The following is a 17,332-nucleotide window of genomic DNA, read 5'->3' on the forward strand; positions in this document are numbered from 1 at the left end:
ACGCCGGCCGAGCCCGCGGGGCTGAGCCTTTCCTGGTCCTCGGCCCATCTGCCGGGAGCTCCGAAGCCATGCCATCCCAATAAGGACCTATGGGCTTGGCAACGAATGTGGGCACAGAGTATTGAACGCAGCCCAGCTTCCCTACCTGAATGACTTCGCTTCTAACCAAATAGCTTTGAATCATTTTTTTTTTCCCCTGCTTTCTCGAGGCTAACAAACAAACATCATTACAGCAAGTTTTTTCGACACTAAGCAAAACTTCAAGGTCGTCCCCAATCTCATCTCATCTACCGAGAAGGCACAGAGGTCAGTCTTTCACCCTCATGAGGCCAGAGAGCCTGGCCTGCTTTCTTACCCACAGGTAAAATTCCCCTCCGACCAGGAAGTACCCGTTATCTTTTTTTTTGTTGTTTTTCTTTCAATCTTTTTTTTTTTTTCCGGATTATTCCGAACCGCTCGGATTTCTCGCCCTTCCTGCGCCTTTCTCGCTCACCTTTACTTTCGGCAGCTCTTTCGATATCCATTTAGATTGGAGCTTCATTTGAAAGCCTCAGACAATGGAGTGACTTCTAATTAAGAGCAGCAGCATCTGGCCTCTGGCACGCTATCCCGTTGTTCCATCTATTTTGCTGGGGAGAATTCATTTGTTTCTTAATTAAGAAAAACACCAATAGCGTGAAAAAATCTGCTTATGTTACCTGAATCTTAATTAGCTAAACAGTGAGAGAGAGAGAGAGAGAGAGAGAGAGAGAGAGAGAGAGAGAGAGAGAGAAAGAAAGAGAAAAGTCGAGGGGCGATTTAAAAAAAAAAAGATTCCAGTAGCCCTAGAAATGAACCCGGCGCCGATAAATATGAACTAACTAGCCTGGCACGAATCGACGGTCGCGAGCGCGGCAGCCATTATGGCTAAGACAATATGCAAACTATCTTCAAAGAAATCAAATTGCCGGAATGTTTTCATTTGCATGTATTAACCATTAACATAATGAGGAGAAGTGACATTGGACCCGGATTGCGTGTCTGTTCGGATTGATAACTGCGCCGAATCTGGGGGGAGCGAGAGAAAGAGAGAGAGAGAGAGAAGAGAGAGGAGAGAGGAGAGAGAGAGAGAGAGAGAGAGAGAGAGAGAGAGAGAGGATGCTAGTCAGAATGGTGTTGAACTGTCAGATTGTTTGTGTGTGTATGTGTGTGGGGTGTGCGGAGCCTTGAAACCGAAACTGCAGCGGTGTCGAAGCGCTGTTATCTCTTCCCAAACCTGCAAGTGGCTACCAGAAAGAAGAACATGGGACCCCTGGACACACACAAAATCACTGTATATTTATATATATATATATATCAGGGCTGTCAATCGATTGCACGATTGCCATGATGTGACTAATGAATAATCTTAACTTAATCGCATATCTGTTCTAAATGTACCTTAAATGAATACTTTTCAAGTTTTATATACTCTAATCAACACGTGCATGGACAGAAATGCTGTAGGCAAATGCTGTAGCACGAAGACAAAATATCCTTGTGAATGTCCGAAGTAAGCGCGGAGTTTGTAATTACGTAAATCTTCAGGACACCAAACGCAACTTTTGCTTTGTTTCCACACGGACGGTTTTAATTGCCGTATTTTAGCGCTTGATTTGAGACTTCAGTAGCACAAATGTTCAATGATTAGAAATGATTTTTTAAGGTTTTTTTTTTAATATATGAGTAAAGAAAGGATGTCGTGAATAAATGTGTTGTGTAGAAGGTTTTAATTTTATATTATTTATATAATATATAATATTAGTGGTCTAACGGTACCCAAAATCCACGGTTTGGTACGTACCTCGTTTTTCAATTTGCGGTGGAAAAAATGCTGAACATAAAATTGCTTGTCGTTTTTTCCAATAATGCAGTTTATTATTATGATATAGCATTTGTGAACATCGCAATTTAAACAGTTAAACAAAATTTCTAAATAAAATGCCTGCTTGATTGAATTAATATTTATAAAAAGTTTATACATCATACATAATACACTTTTTATTATATTGATTAATCTGAGTAAGCAATTAAATTGAATTACACAAATGTCTTTCTTCCTTTCTTCCTTTCTTCCTTCCTTCCTTCCTTCCTTCCTTCCTTCCTTCCTTCCTTCCTTCATTCATTCATTCATTCATTCATTCCTTTCTTCCGTTTTTCCTTCCTTCCATCCATCCTTCATTCATTCATTCATTCATTCATTCATTCATTCATTCATTCATTCATTCATTCTTTCCCTCATTCCTTGCTTCCTTCCTTCCTCTTTTCTTTCTTTCTTTCTTTCTTTCTTTCTTTCTTTCTTTCTTTCTTTCTTTCTTTCTTTCTTTCTTTCTTTCTTTCTTTCTTTCCTTCCTTCCTTCCTTCCTTCCTTCCTTCCTTCCTTCCTTCCTTCCTTCCTTCCTTCCTTCATTCATTCATTCATTCATTCATTCATTTACTCCCTTGATATGCGGAATTGTCAGAATATTCTCTTTTTAAGAAATATTCTTAAACCTGGACAAAAAAAATCCATAGAGCTAGCCTTAGCCTCTAGCCACTTCCTGGTTAGCGTTTAGCGCTAGTGCTATGGATTTTTTTAGTGTTTTCATGCTTGTACAAAACAAATGATTTTTTCAGTCTGGAGTGAGTAGCCATAGTTACTCTAGTTTCTTTTATATATATATATATATATATATATATATATATATATATATATATATATATATATATATATATATATATATATATATATATATACACACAAACATAAACAAAATAGACTTATCTGTTCTATAGTGTGGCCCACATTGCAGCAAAGCAGGCGTGCAGCCAAAAACCCGGCTATGTAGCGCATGCCGAACTGCCTTAATATTCCCGAAAAATCTTTTTTTCCCCCCTCGGTGCCGTGTGCTGTTGCAGGCAGGATCAGCCTCCGAGGTCAAATGATTCAATTAAGTGTCTGTTTATGACTGATACCAAAAGCCGGGTGGCGTCTCCTACTTATCACCTTTTTTGCAGATCGCTGTTGTCCCAGAATGCCACGCGAGAGATTTGCCGAGGCTGTAATTAAAATGGCACGCAGACATATTTGACGTGGGGGCTAACAAGCAGGAGACAAATACGACCAGGGAGACGATGAAGGAGGAGGAAGGTTTTTTCGTTTGTTTGTTTTTTGGTTTTTTTTGCACCATCCAAAATAGCAACACTGCTGTCAGCCATTTAGAGAGGAATGAAGTTTAAGGGTGTGCACCTGGACCCCTTCGGACGCAACTCGTAAAAAAGTAGCGGGGTGCTGGATCTTTTTCTTTTAATAGGATGTTTGGCACTTTACATCAGCAATATTGACTTATTGAAATGCTTCGGGTTTCGAGTTCGACAGCAGAATTGATGTTTTGGACTTTCTGAGAGAGGAATCTGGTCCAATGAGATGCCTTTAGCTAAAGAATTTACATCAACGCATGCGATTGGATGCAAGAAGGATACAAACGCTGAACCAGATCATGTTTTCAGTAACATGAAGATAAGATCTACTAGAGAAAAAACCCCCAATGAAAACAACCACTGAACTTGAAGTTCCTAGTCAGGAGCCTGTGGCAGGATTGACAAGAAACGCCAAATCAGCGTGGCTGTCCATCACTGTCTTGTTGCATACAGGGGTACAGGGGATAGATCAGACGCTAAGATGTTGTGCTTCTGACCAGAAGGTTATGAGTTTAAATCCCAGCACCACTAAGCTGCATTGCTGGGTGCTTGAGCAAGGCCTTTAACTCACAACCATACCGTTAGACAAATGAGATCTTTCTGAATGGCCGGAAATGTGACACTTTGACGGTATATGGAGGCTTGTTTTTTTTCCCATAGTTCGAAAAACCCCACGTCCCGACTTCCGAGGTAAGTGAAACGCAGCAATACTTCAAAATAGCGCCATTTGATGAGCCCTGGTGTGTAAGATGGCGGGTACGGAGTGTCAGAACTCGAAGGAACTTTCGGGCCTCGAGGTCCTCCAGCAGTAATGGCCGCTTCCTAACGCGGACAGCTTTGGTTGTCGTGATATTCCCAAGCTCTTCAGCATGACCAAGAGTTTTTTTTTTTTTTAATCTTGATAAAAGTGAACGTCCAGGGTTTTCTCACGCGAGTCCTTTTTTTTTCCGAATTGAGCCGCAGTGCCATGTCGCGGTTCATGGTGGCTAACAGGCTAAGCGCGGGGCTGGGCACAGTGTGTGGCACCCGTGCTGCTGTTTGTGCCCAGAGCTGGCCTCCTGCTGTGACTGCATTTGATGCCTGACTGGCAGCGGGAACTGGCACATGTTCCCCGTGTCTCATGGCAACAGTACCTTTCATCGACAGAGCTCGATACACGTGACTTCCTCAAAAAAGGATAACCCCCCCCCCCCCCCCCACACACACACACACACACACACACACACACACACACACACTGCTATGAGGAAAGGAAGGAACTGTGTTGTCTGAAAGATTATCCTATACATCCGAAAAGAAAAAGAAGCAGAAAGTGTAATAACGAGGGAATATCTCCGCCTGTCGTGCGGATATTCTGCAAACGTGATTCGCACGTATCTTTTTACCACAAAGCTTTTCCGGAACCTGGTGGTTTAGGGCGGTCCAGGGGGTCTATGATGCCCATATGGCTTTGCTGTTGATGTATTCCGGCTTTGACCTCATTTAAATCCCTGCCAGCCCGCTCATATGTATACCATACGTCTGTGAAATTCACGCTCCCAAACCTGCCGCCTCCTCCCCGAGACAGGTGTAAACAGCGGCGGCGTCTGCGTTAAATACGATAATCAGGGCGCAAAAAAATAAAATAAAATATATATATATATCATTTGGCCATCATTTTGATGCCTGGGGTGCCTCTGGGGAACGTCCCGCCCGAGGAGGATGCCCATTCGCATGCCGCACACGGAGAGATATAATTACGGCTGCCCGTCTTTGTTCCTGCCCGGCTCGCTCAAACCGCGCTGGTAATTTGCTTGTAATACGGAGGTGTTTTGTAAAAGGGAGGGTGTGATATTTAGGTTGGAGTATCCTCAGCGGGACCGAGCGATACGATTGTAATGGACGCTTTTGTCCCAGAGCTGTGCGCTGTAACAAATATAGCAAAGGCTTACTGGGAAGCATGCAAATGCAACAGTGGCACTCCGATTAATAATCCTGTTCGTGAAAATAATAATAATAATAATAATGACATCAAAGATGTAATAGTTTAATATTTATCGTTTTCTTTTATAATTTAATTTAGATGTATTTCCTGTAATTAAATGTTTATATATATATATATATTTTTTTTTTAAATAATATTTTTAACACTACTAATAATAATAATAATAATAATGAGGGGGGGGGGGGGGGGGTTGGTGATGATTTTTTTGATACAATTTTAATGAACACCTTATTTTATTTTAGTCTAATTAAATCAGTATAATCTAATATTTAATTAACTAGTTGTTTTTTGTTGTAATTATTTATATTTGAATGGAAAATAATAATGCGACAGTATATTCAACGTTCTACACATTTCTTTATTTGATGCGGGAGTATTATTATAGCAAATGTGCTGAAAATGCAAACATATTTTATTACAAACAAGCAATAATAATATGTTTTATTATATGTTTTTATTATTTTGTATATTAAAACAAGCATATCAATTCAAACAAGGTGTTTGTATATGTTGAATATGAGTTTTAATAATAATAATAATAATAATAATAATAATAATACTTTTGTTTCGAATAATGGGAAAAAGGAATAAGAATGAAACACATTAACGTTATAATAATAATTATTATTATTAAATGAATCTGCTAGTTATTATTAATAAGAGCATGATAATTACACTAATTGCACAGGTGACGGCGCTTGACATGAAACGCTGAGTGGTGAAGTGGACCAGGTTCTAATCTTTCATGTGCTGAAGTGCAGCTAAAGGTGTTGAGTAGGTAACAGTATAGCTCCTTGAGTGTGTGTGTGCGTGTGCGTGTGCGTGTGTGTGTGTGTGTGTGTGTGTGTGTGTGTGTGTGTGTGTGTGTGTGTCGTCAGGTTGAGTTTGAAGCAGGATTGTCATCTCTGGAGGACTCTTTTGACAGAGTCCCTCTCTGTGCTCTGTTGAAAGGTCAGCGCTCCATTTCCATCCCTCTTACTGCTACACAACACACACACACACACACACACACACACACACACACACACACACACACACACACACACACACACACAGGAACGAGAGGAGGACTGTTGCATTTACTTTTAAACCCCAACATATATAAAGTGTTATAAATCATGTTAGGTTTCACTGCACAGGAGTTGGAGCTCGGTGTTAAGTGTAGGCTCAGGCTACGTTCTTATATAATCACCATCTTTCCTCTTTTACCTGTAAACTAACTTACTTAGTAAGGAGACGACGACGACATTTATGTCACCGTTCTGGTGAAGTGGAATAAGTCAGCAGCGAGGGACGGGAAGTTTGTGTCTCATTTATGTCTTGCCTAGTGATAATCATTCGCTAATCTCAAGTCTAACTAATTACTCATTTCTATACACAACATGCTGCATCATTTAGAAAACATGCTGCGTCTATCAGCATTGTAGCCGACCTCACACACAGCTCACAAACTCACACACGCGCCGGAAAATCCTGCTTTCTGGGAAAACGTACCAAATTATTTGGACCATAACCAGTTTCTTCCCACAAGCCATTCGATTCCTCGTATTTTTCTGTACGGAACAAGCAGTGACACTTCGCTAACTCTATCCCTGGCATTGTTTTTAAGTAGAACAATAATAAAAACAGGGACACTGCACTCAAGTGCGAGGCGGAGACCAAACAAACACGCAGGCCGCCGCTTAATACGACCGTGGGGGAACTCAGATTTGTACTAAATGGACAATTTATTTGCACTCGAATTGAGCTCTTTGTACTGGTGGGCGCTGCATTGTGATGTTGTGCTGTTGCACTGAATGTTGTTTGCACACTTTATGTTCAGGGTAAACGGTAGGTATACTTCAAGACTTGTTTCTGTTCTGGCACCGAGGTGGGGGAATAAACTTCCCCCTAGATGTCCAAACAGCTGAGTCACTGCTTTCTTCGAAGACCTTCCTCTTTCTGAAACACTTGAACTAGCACATTTTGTTTAAAAAAAAAAAAAAGATAAAACATTTTAGGCTGATGGAATCCCAAGTTTGCATACTAGTGAACCAGTGTTCATTTATTCATTGCTAGAGATTTTACCTTTTGAATGTAGTGTTCTGTGTGAGGATCTGTTTGTTCTAACTAGTTTTATTTTGTTTAGTGTTTATTTCTGATGTTTCTTGTAGCACCTTGGTCTTAGAGGGACATTTTGTTCCTTCCACTGTGTAATGTACTGTCAATAGCTGAAAAGACAATAAAAGCCACTTGAATTGGCTTATCCTTTAGATTTTAGGTCTAGAGATGGCACAATAGCAGTTTTTCTAGTCACGTTCGAAATTGATACTGAAACCCTTCTGACATTGTTTCTTTAAAAAAAAAAAAAAGATTATTTCTTCAATTTAACTTTTTCACACAAAATACTTAGATAGTAAGTATAATTGACATTGTATTCTATTCAAGAGTAAATATATGAAAAAAAATCTTAATCATACGTTTAAACAGCTATATATATATATATATACCAAAAGAAATTCAAATTTTGCTCACATATCTGATGTACAAGTTTTCTCTGATATCAATTCAACCATACGCAACCCGATACACCTTTATTGGTTCTTTTTAAACTTGTTTAATATAGAATAATTAGATATCATAGAATATACGTATTTAGTAAACGGCCAGCAACTACAGCCGCAAACTATATTTTATAAAACACCCTCCTGCCTCGAAAAAAATGTAAACCAATACTAAACCTCTTTAAACCAAGTTTATTGTAGGAGATACGTTAGTGATTGTTTGCTTTTTCGAACGGCTGTGTATAACGTTATCTCTAATCTAATCCTCAACCTGGTGAGTCATTGTGATATTAATAAGCTAATGAAATCATCGAGGCCCTGATTTTATTCCAGTCTGATAGCTGGCAGTTTTTCTACATTTTACTAATACACATCCCATTCCATATCTACTGCTGTTCTTATAACCTCCACTCTTCTGAGAAGATGTTCCACTAGATTCTGGAGAGATTTTAAATTCATTTAGCTACAAGTAAAAGTCGGGTACGGATGTAGGTGAGGTGAGGAAGCCTGGGGTGCAGTCAGTGTTACCGTTTATCTTAAAAGGCATTTAATAGGTCAGAGCTCTAGAGCAGGCCACTCAGGAACGTCCACTCCAACCCATGGCTTTGTGCACAGAAGGCATTGTCATGCTGGAACAGGTTTGGGTCTTCTCGTTCAAGTGAAGTGAAATTTCAGCATTTAATTTGTATACAATTGCATCCATCATATAAAATTGTGTGCCTCCAACTTTGTAGTAACAGTTTAGTACAGTATGAACCACATAATTTATAGCTGGAAAAGTCAGATGTCTCAATACTTTTGTCTTCATAGTGTATGAAGGTAATTCTGCTGAGTCATTACTGTGTGTATTTATTCCATTCGAACTGATTGCATTACAGTATAAGGAAGTAGTAGGACGTTTACACACCATGAACGTACAATGATATATCAGGGCTGAAACGATTCCTCGAGCAATTCGAATACAAAAAAATGCATAAAGGCAAATTATTTGCTTTGTTTAGATCATTTAACTACACACGGAGCATCGTGTTTCTTCCCGGACCATTATTAATGACGCACCGCCTGCTAAGATCTGAACCAGCAATTTCAGCAATAAAAAAATTTTCATTTTAATTTTCGATTGTTAATTTTAAGAGACTCATCCTATTTTCTCTAGTATATTTAGTATTGCGCTTTCAGAAAGACTTCTTACCGGATTACTCGATTAATCGACGGACTAATCGGTAGAATAATCGATTACTAAAACAATCGCTAGTTGTGACTGTAACTATTTATTAGGGCTGTAAATCAACAACAGCTACCTCAATTATTGATTAGTTTTCAATTACCGTATGCCCCCAGGTCTTTTTTTTTTTATAAATACAACATGTATATATTGTTCTTGTTTAATAAGGTAGGATATGATGGTAGTCAAGGGTAATAATAAGGTACAGTCTAGAGTATGTTACATTTGATTAAAATCCAGCGCCTTTGCTTGTAAGAGTCGACTTGGATTAAAGAATCTGCCCTAAAGTTTTGTGTACTGTAATAACACAGCGGAACCAGTCACCGGTGCTCTGTCTGAACTCTGATCTTTTGCCGAAGGATCACCGAGGTCAGATCATGAATTAAGCGATAAATGAGGAGACAGAGAGAGAGAGAGAGAGAGAGAGAGAGAGATGAACCACTCCCAAACCCTGTGTCACACTTTGAAAGGACAGCACTCTGAATGTCATTCGACAATTTCCTTTTAATTAGAACCAATTTACAGAAAGATGCCCAGTAGCTAATCTTTACAGGATAATTAACTTCTATTTTCTTTACTTTTAATTAAAAAAAAAAGTGGGGAAAAAAGATTTCTCCGATCCACAAAGAATCACGCTTTTGAAACGTTCATCAGACTTCGGCACTTTCTCTTCGCCAGGGGTAATATTTAGATCTTATCCGCATCCTCTGTTCCCTCCGACGCAGACGACTATGGGGTTTTTTTCGGGGGGTTTTTTTTGTGAAGGAGGAGTATTAAAAAGCGGAACTATCAATAGTAGAACTAAGAAGCGGAGCAGCAAATTAGGACTGAATTAAAGAGGAATTTATTGCGAAAGAAAATCGGACGTGAAATTGGCGTGTCACATATCACCCTAATGGAACGACGCGATTCATTAAAGATACACGCGAAGCCGCTACCGATGCAGTGCGAAGCATTTGATTCGATTCAACACAATGCGATTCAATGCAATATGATGCAGTGGAAAAAAATGATGTGCAATTCAATATGGTACAGATGATCTGCTTTGATTTCGTTGGTTCAGACACTCAGCAAATCGTCAATTTACTTAAGACTCCTTCTGACCCTCTTTCACATCCAGGATCTTTTTCCTGTTCTGTTTTCAACAAGATGCAGCTCTACCTCTGCCAGGTTAATCTATATTTTACTGCATTTCCCCGATACAAATTAATTTTGAATACATTTTTGCTCCAAACGATGGTGTAGGGCTTATTTTCGGGGGATGCCTTTTATTTTCATGTTCAACAATCTACATTTATTTATGTATGATACAAAAATCTATATATATTATCCACTTCATATTGCAACCTGTACTCTGATTGGTCATCTGTTTAGCGTACCTCTCGTACAAAGGCACCCGCTTGGGTGTTATAATTATATAATATATAATATATAATATAACTAATTAATGATTACAATGAATATACATTATAAGTTATATTACCTGTATTATATTATTATATTGTCATAATTATTTTTATTGTATTGTATTAATATCCTATAATTCATCATCGTGTGTTGCAAAGGAACTAGGCTCCTACTAGGGCTTATTTTTCGGGGTACGGCTTATATTACGAGCACCTTGAAAACTCGTGCTTGGGCGTATTTTCAGGGAATGTCTTATTTTCGGGGGGAAAAACACGTAATGCGACTCTCAAGACACGTCTCTGTAATGTCGCGACACGTCACATGCAGCGGTGCTGCGAGGCCGTGCTTGAGAAACAGTTCAGCGAGGAGAAAACAATCTACGTAAAAATGATCGGTCGCAAATTATTGGTCGTTTTCCAAATATAACATTTAGCGCCTCTACTGATAATTACATATTAATGAATCGTTTTTTACCAATACGAATAAAAGAAAAAAAGTTGCATCACGATACAAATGCCAACTTGCCTCGTATACACACTTCGGTTTTTTTTTTATCGATGCATCACATGGGTAACGTTTATACTGATATGTACTACGTATATGTAGTGATGTTTATGGTGGGTGTTAAAGGTGCAATCAGTGATTTGAACTATCCTTTCCAGTGGTTGTTAAAGGCGTGAACAGTGAGTGTTAATCCGCGTTTATGTAATATTCCTAGACTAAAATTTGTATCCCTATAAATTTTGATTGTATCGCGATGTAATAGGAGTGAGTCATCAAACTGCCATACATGAGCTTTGTGATTTAAACGTAAACAGTCAAAATCATCGATCGTTTATCGTAAGGAGTCGAAACGACAAATCGCACCTTTAACTCCCTTCGTGAACCGTAGATAAAATCACCAAACCACCCCTTTAACACTCATTGGGAACAATAGGCAAAATAGCGCCTCGCACACCCATCTCGCACTTTTACCGAAAATGATCGAGTTTCAGCAGGCTCCGAACAACAAGCCGTCGAACCGACGGTCCAAATTGGCTCTCGAGCGAGAGCAGGAGCTAATAAGAGCTCGCACCTGAGCTTCGGAGAGCATGGACACTGTTGAACATTTGGAGGACGACCCCGGGTCTTTAATAGACGCCTGCGAGTGCCAGTTTGTGTGTGTGTGTGTGTGTGTGTGTGTGTGTGTGTGTGTGTGTGTGTGTGTGTGTGTGTGTTAGTAAAGTAAAAGCAATGCCGAATATAGAGAGCCTGGCATCTGCTGAGGCCCAAAGGCACGCTCAGAGGAGCCTCCAGATTTTTAATGACCTAGTGAAATGCCAGCCGCGCTTTCATGCCACTCCAATTTGGAGGCGCTGGACGCGGAAAGCACACACATGCGTCTTTAATACACACATGGACACGGGACAAATCGTGAGTTTGGAAACTCAAAGCACATTCGAGTTTTCGGGGATGTGTGTGTGTGTGTGTGTGTGTGTGTGTGTGTGTGTGTGTGCGCGCGCTCGTTTCACTCGGGTAATTCTAACGATCTGTTGTTTGCGATGATGACCTGCATTAGCAGTTAAATCTTTTAATCAGGGATCTTCGCCTTTAATGGAAGCATCCAGCAAACATGACCTAATTAAGATTTAACTCCGCGTTTTTTCCTTCATTACCCGTTAGCGTAACGATGGAAACACGCGGATACACGCGCACGGACACACACGCGTTTTAAATCAACAGACTCGGGTTTCTCGCTAAACGTCTCACGTTCAGTGTTTCATGTAATGTGGAGAAATATGTAGTTGATAATACTGTAAAAAAAAAAAAAAAAGTCATACATTCAATAATAATAAAATAAATAATTAATAAATACTAAATAAATACTTTATTGTGTACAACAAAATACGTTTTAACTGTTTATTATTTATTATTTTTATTGGAATTTATTACTTTTATTCCTCTTTTTTATTTTAACGGATTTCTTTCTTTCATTCATGAGATTTCCGTTGATTCTTAGAGAATATTTTTTTCTGTGTGTGTGTGTGTGTGTGTGTGTGTGTGTGTGTGTGTGTGAGAGAGAGAGAGAGTGATTTTACACACAGGTTTCTAAAACGTTGTGATGCTCGTAAGTGCCCGAGTGCAGGAACGCTGGCATTTCTAATCGGCAGAATTACATCGCTTAGCAACCAGAAGATCAAGTTAAACAATACGAGCGCTTATTCTCAGGCTTGGACCGTGCACACACTCACACACACACACACACACACACACACACACACACACACACACACACACACACACACACACACACTCGCACATGGGCACACCAGATTCAGGCTCATCAGCTGTCAGCTCCACAGATGGCCTTTTACTCTGGCCTGCTGTCGTAACATTAGCTTCACATTTCTTTAATCACTGCACAGAAGTGGATGAACAGACACACGATCAAACAAATAAAATGCAAACGAAAAGGTGCCGAAAGTCCTACAGTTTTACTGCAGCGTCCCTGGATTGAGGGTCTGTTCGGATCAGTGGTCATGTGTAGTGTGACTTTATCCTGATCTTCTAGAGGCATTCGAGCTCTGAGGAGCACCGCGAGGAGGACAATTTCCAGTCCTCCTTTCAGTCGTCTGTTTCTGCAGTAGAGCAGAAGGAGGACTGGAGGATTGAAAAAGTAGAGAAGTGAAGGATGTGGTTCAAATGGTTCAGACAAAATGCTCAGTTCTTGTTTTTCCTTCAGGATGAACTTTCTTCACTTCCCTACTTTTTCAATCCTCCAGTCCTCCTTTCCATGATTTCCCCTTTCTAACAGACATCATTTCCTTCACTTCTCCTTTCCTCAAGTACTAATTTCCATCAGTCCTTATTTTTTCCACTCCTGCTTTCCTCCAATCCTAATTTCCATAAGGCTTCCTTTTTTCCAGTTTTCCTTTTCTCAAGGTCTCCTTTCCTTCAGTTTAGTTATTCTCCAGTTCCCCTTTCCTCAAGTCCTCATTTTCTACAGTCCTTCTTTCTATCGGTTATCCCTTCTATCGGTCCTCCTTTCCTCCAGTGCTCCTTCACTCCAGTCCTCTTTTCCTTCAGTTCTGCTTTTCCTCTAGTTCTGCTTTTCCTTTAGTTCTTCTTTCAGTTAGTTCTCCTTTCCCTCAGCCCCCCTTTCCTCCAGTTCTCCTTTCATTCAGTACCCTTTTTCAACAGTCCTCCTTTTTATCAGTTCTCCTGTCCTCCAGTCCTCATTACTGGTATTTTCTTTTTTCTCCAGTCCTCCTTTTTAATCAGTCCTTCTTTGTTTCAGTCCTTCTTTTCTCTTGTCCTCCTTTCTACTAGTTTCTTTTTCTTTCAGTTCTCCTGTCCTCCAGTTTTTCTTTCTTTCTAGCAGTTCTTGTCCTCCTTTTCTCCTTCTCTTGTTTAAGGGCTTTGAGTATTCTTTTACTTCTTGAAGAGGTTCTGCTCAAACCTGTTTCTGAAAGTAGAAAGTTTACAGAGCATTAAATGTGAACTTGGTTTGTAGCTGTTTGGAGGACTGCAGTGTGTGTGTGTGTGTGTGTGTGTGTGTGTGTGTGTGTGTGTGTGTGTGTGTGTGTGTGTGTGTGTGTGTGTGTGTGTGTGTGCACGCATATGTGCCAACCTGGACCTTCTAACACGATGCCAGTCTCTGGCTTGGCACAAAAGGCTCCTGGAACGTGTGATGCCAGCTCGGACGTCCCTATAGGCATGCGAGGAGCATTTCGCATTCATGTAGGGTCTCAGGTGCTGGGCACGCGTCTCACTCCCCCTCCGTCCACGCTCGCTTGTCATTTCAATAACACAGAGAGATGAAATAAAGAAATAAAAGCAGCGTAGGTGGGTGGGAGCAAAGCGATTTTTCCCACTAGTAGAGATCTGTGCCTTTGTTCCACCCTAATTAAGGGACGTAACAGAGACCTGGTTTGAAACGGTCACATCACCTGCCGATAAAGAGCACAATCGCCATCGACCCACACACACACACACACACACACACACACACACACACACACACACACACACCTTCCACACACACACATCATAAGTACACTGCAGTCTATACGATATCGTATCAGTGAAGGAATGTTTCCGTAATTGAATACGACGGCTTTCTCAAAGAGCATGCGACTCCTGATCTTTAATGCGACTCCTGATCTTTAATGCGACTCCTGATCCTAGAAGTCTTAATCAGCATCCATGTCAAAAGAAAAAAAACTCCTCTTCATGCTTTTTATATTACATAGACAATCTTCTGGATTGTTTGCAGTCTCTGTTTGCAGTGTTTTTATTTTAAACTTTTAGCTTGTAAGGTTAGAACTTTATTTACAGATATGGATCACACATACACACCTTATGGTCAGGTGAACTTTTGTCTATATAAATATGTATACATATAGAACACAAACAATAGTGCAATAGTTCAGGGAGGAGCACTTTTATAGTGTGTGTGTGTGTGTGTGTGTGTGTATATATATACTGTGTGTATATATATACTGTGTGTATATATATACTGTGTGTATATATATACTGTGTGTAATCTCCCCAGACGCTGTGATCAGTAGGTCTGCATGGTGACTAGGGATGCAAAGGAGTGGAAAATCTCCAGTAAATTTCCCAAAAAAATTTATATGGGAACTTCACCTGGAGAACTTTGGAGGTTAAAAACTCACAAAGAATTGATGGTGAATTTGTGTGAATTTACAGGAATGATTGTGAACTAATGAGAAATGGTTTGCTTTTAATGTATATACACTGTATTAAATACAAACATAAATAGCAGCATTTTCATAAAATTCTAATTGTTAGTTTCATTTTCTTGCGCAATATGTTCCACACAACACAAGAAAAGTTTGAAACATAAATTCATGTAATATTTTTTATAATATACGTGAATAATTGGCAAAATGCGAATTTTTTTTGATTCAAGAAATGACGTGTTATGGGGGAATGCACAGTGCATGTAGGGGGCGTGGCCTCAATAACCCTGCAGCACGTGTGCTGCGTGCATGCGATTGCTGAATGTGCAAGGTAGACGTTCTACTGAAATTGCATTTAATCTGGTTGAACTAGATCTAAGTTCCCTGTTATAGGCTCAACTGCAATTTTGTAAATTCCCATATATTCCCTTGGAAAGTTTCCAGTTTGGAAAATTCCCAGAATTTTGCAACCTTTATTTTTTCAACAAAACACAACCCTAAAAGTATGTAGTCTTTATGCGAAGGAAAAGTACACAAATTTTAATATACAACAAGTTTAAACATGAATACACATGATGCACTGTATCAGAGGTGAATGTTGTCGTATATAAAACGAATTTTTATTTCATCACATTACACCTCTCTGAATTGTGCCGTTACAAACCACATCCTCAGTCACACAAGGGGTTCGGATCCACGCGTCCGAGAGAGTTAGTACTTATTTCAAAACACTAATTCTAATCTTGAGCACTATTTAGGGCACACAGTGGGCAAATTAGGATGCAGCAGTTAATTAATTTCAAGCAGAGGGTAATAAAGTAAAATAGGGTTGAATATGAAAGTGGGGGGACGTGGTAGCTCAGTGGTTGAGGCTCTTGGTTGCTGAACGGAAGGTCGGGGGTTCAAGCCCCTGTATCGCCCATCTTGCCGCTCTTGGGCCCTTGAGCAAGGCCCTTAATCATGGCTTTCTAACATGCTGTAATGTACATGTAAAATATAAAGCACATTTACCTTAAAAGCCATCATGAGTGTCACGTTAATTTGCCTCCCCACACACCACTAAAAAAGGCGGAAAGAAATGACTTTTGGATTGGAATTGAGATCTCAAATCTTTTACTCAGTGACACTGAGATGTGCTGTAGGTTCGAAGGCGTGAAATAATCGCACGCATGTCCGGGCTGTGCAGGAAGACTCTCGGATATTCACTTATCACCAGCAGGAAGAGTGTCTCTATGACTTTTAATGTTCTGCTCAATCTGTTCCATATCTTCAAATCGATTATCAGCAGCTGAAGGGAATTTGGCGAGGTTTGTCATCGGCGCCTCGTTCAGCTCCTCGACCCCTTTCCCTCTTTCGCAAGCTCTGTGTGTGTTTGTGTGTGTGTGTGTGTGTGTGTGTGTGTGTGTGTGTTTCCTTTCCTCCCTGACAACCAGTTCGAGCTTCAGTGATCCCCCTTTTTGATACATTTCCTGATGCTTATCGACAGCTTTAGCATATTGAGACATATCAAGCCACCCCTATCCCCCCCCACCCCACTGCCCCTCCTTCCCATCTTCAAATTTACCTTCCTGCGTTTTCAGAAAAGACCCGGGCCGCGATACGATCGCAACCCCGTGTCCTAATTTAAAGTGGCGCACTCCAGCACCGCGCAGCGTGGCACGTCTGCTGGAGATCGCCACACTCATTCTTTTCATGTAAGCGCAGATCCTGTGCACTACAAAGGGAGCGTTAATGAAAAAAAATCACAGCGATTTTTTCTCTCTCTCCCCCTCTCACAGCGGTTCTCGTTCAGGAAGAAAGCGCGCGCTCTCGGAGGGGTTTGAACCACAATAATTACTCGATTAAGTGGAGCATGTGGCTGTAGAACAAACAGAAGCGAACTCCGGGGACGTGTGCGCTTGCGAGAGACCTTTGACCTCGTTTCATTTGTGAGAGAAAATGTTCAGACGAAGCAAAGAGTGATTACTGTGAAAAGGGGAAGAGATGATGCACATATACTGAATAAAAAGAGGGAAGGCTGTGCTTTAATCGGATTGAAGAAGTGACCTCTGTGCGTTAGTGAGCGTGAAGGAGGTGTGGTCTCTATACTGTATTTGATGAAGGAGGTGTGGCTTCTGTATTTTAGTTGATGGAGGGTGTGTGGCTTCTGTACTTTAATTAATGAAGGAGGTGTGGCCTCTGTCCTTCAGTCAGAGCGAAGGAGGTGTGGCGTCTGTCCTTCAGTTAGAGCGAAGGAGGTGTGGCCTCTGCCCATCAGTCAGAGCTAAGGAGGTGTGGCCTCTGCCCATCA

At 40.4% G+C, this 17,332-nt stretch overlaps 1 protein-coding gene across 2 annotated transcripts in view; it reads left to right on the plus strand.

Annotated features, from left to right (window-relative positions):
* The window catches only part of zfpm2a (zinc finger protein, FOG family member 2a), a 167,007-nt gene that overhangs the window by 30,891 nt on the left and 118,784 nt on the right, over nt 1-17,332 (plus strand). The window contains exon 1 of one of the 2 annotated variants that reach the window (XM_083529854.1): nt 11,708-11,770. The exons of the other annotated variant lie outside the window; for it this stretch is intronic. The gene's annotated coding sequence lies outside the window, so the exon portion shown is untranslated. Of the gene's footprint in view, nt 1-11,707; nt 11,771-17,332 lie in introns of those variants that run through there. 2 annotated transcript variants of the gene reach the window in all.

The sequence above is a fragment of the Silurus aristotelis genome (genome assembly GCF_946808225.1).
Source record: "Silurus aristotelis genome assembly, chromosome: 25".
In the NCBI taxonomy this organism is placed as follows: domain Eukaryota; kingdom Metazoa; phylum Chordata; class Actinopteri; order Siluriformes; family Siluridae; genus Silurus; species Silurus aristotelis.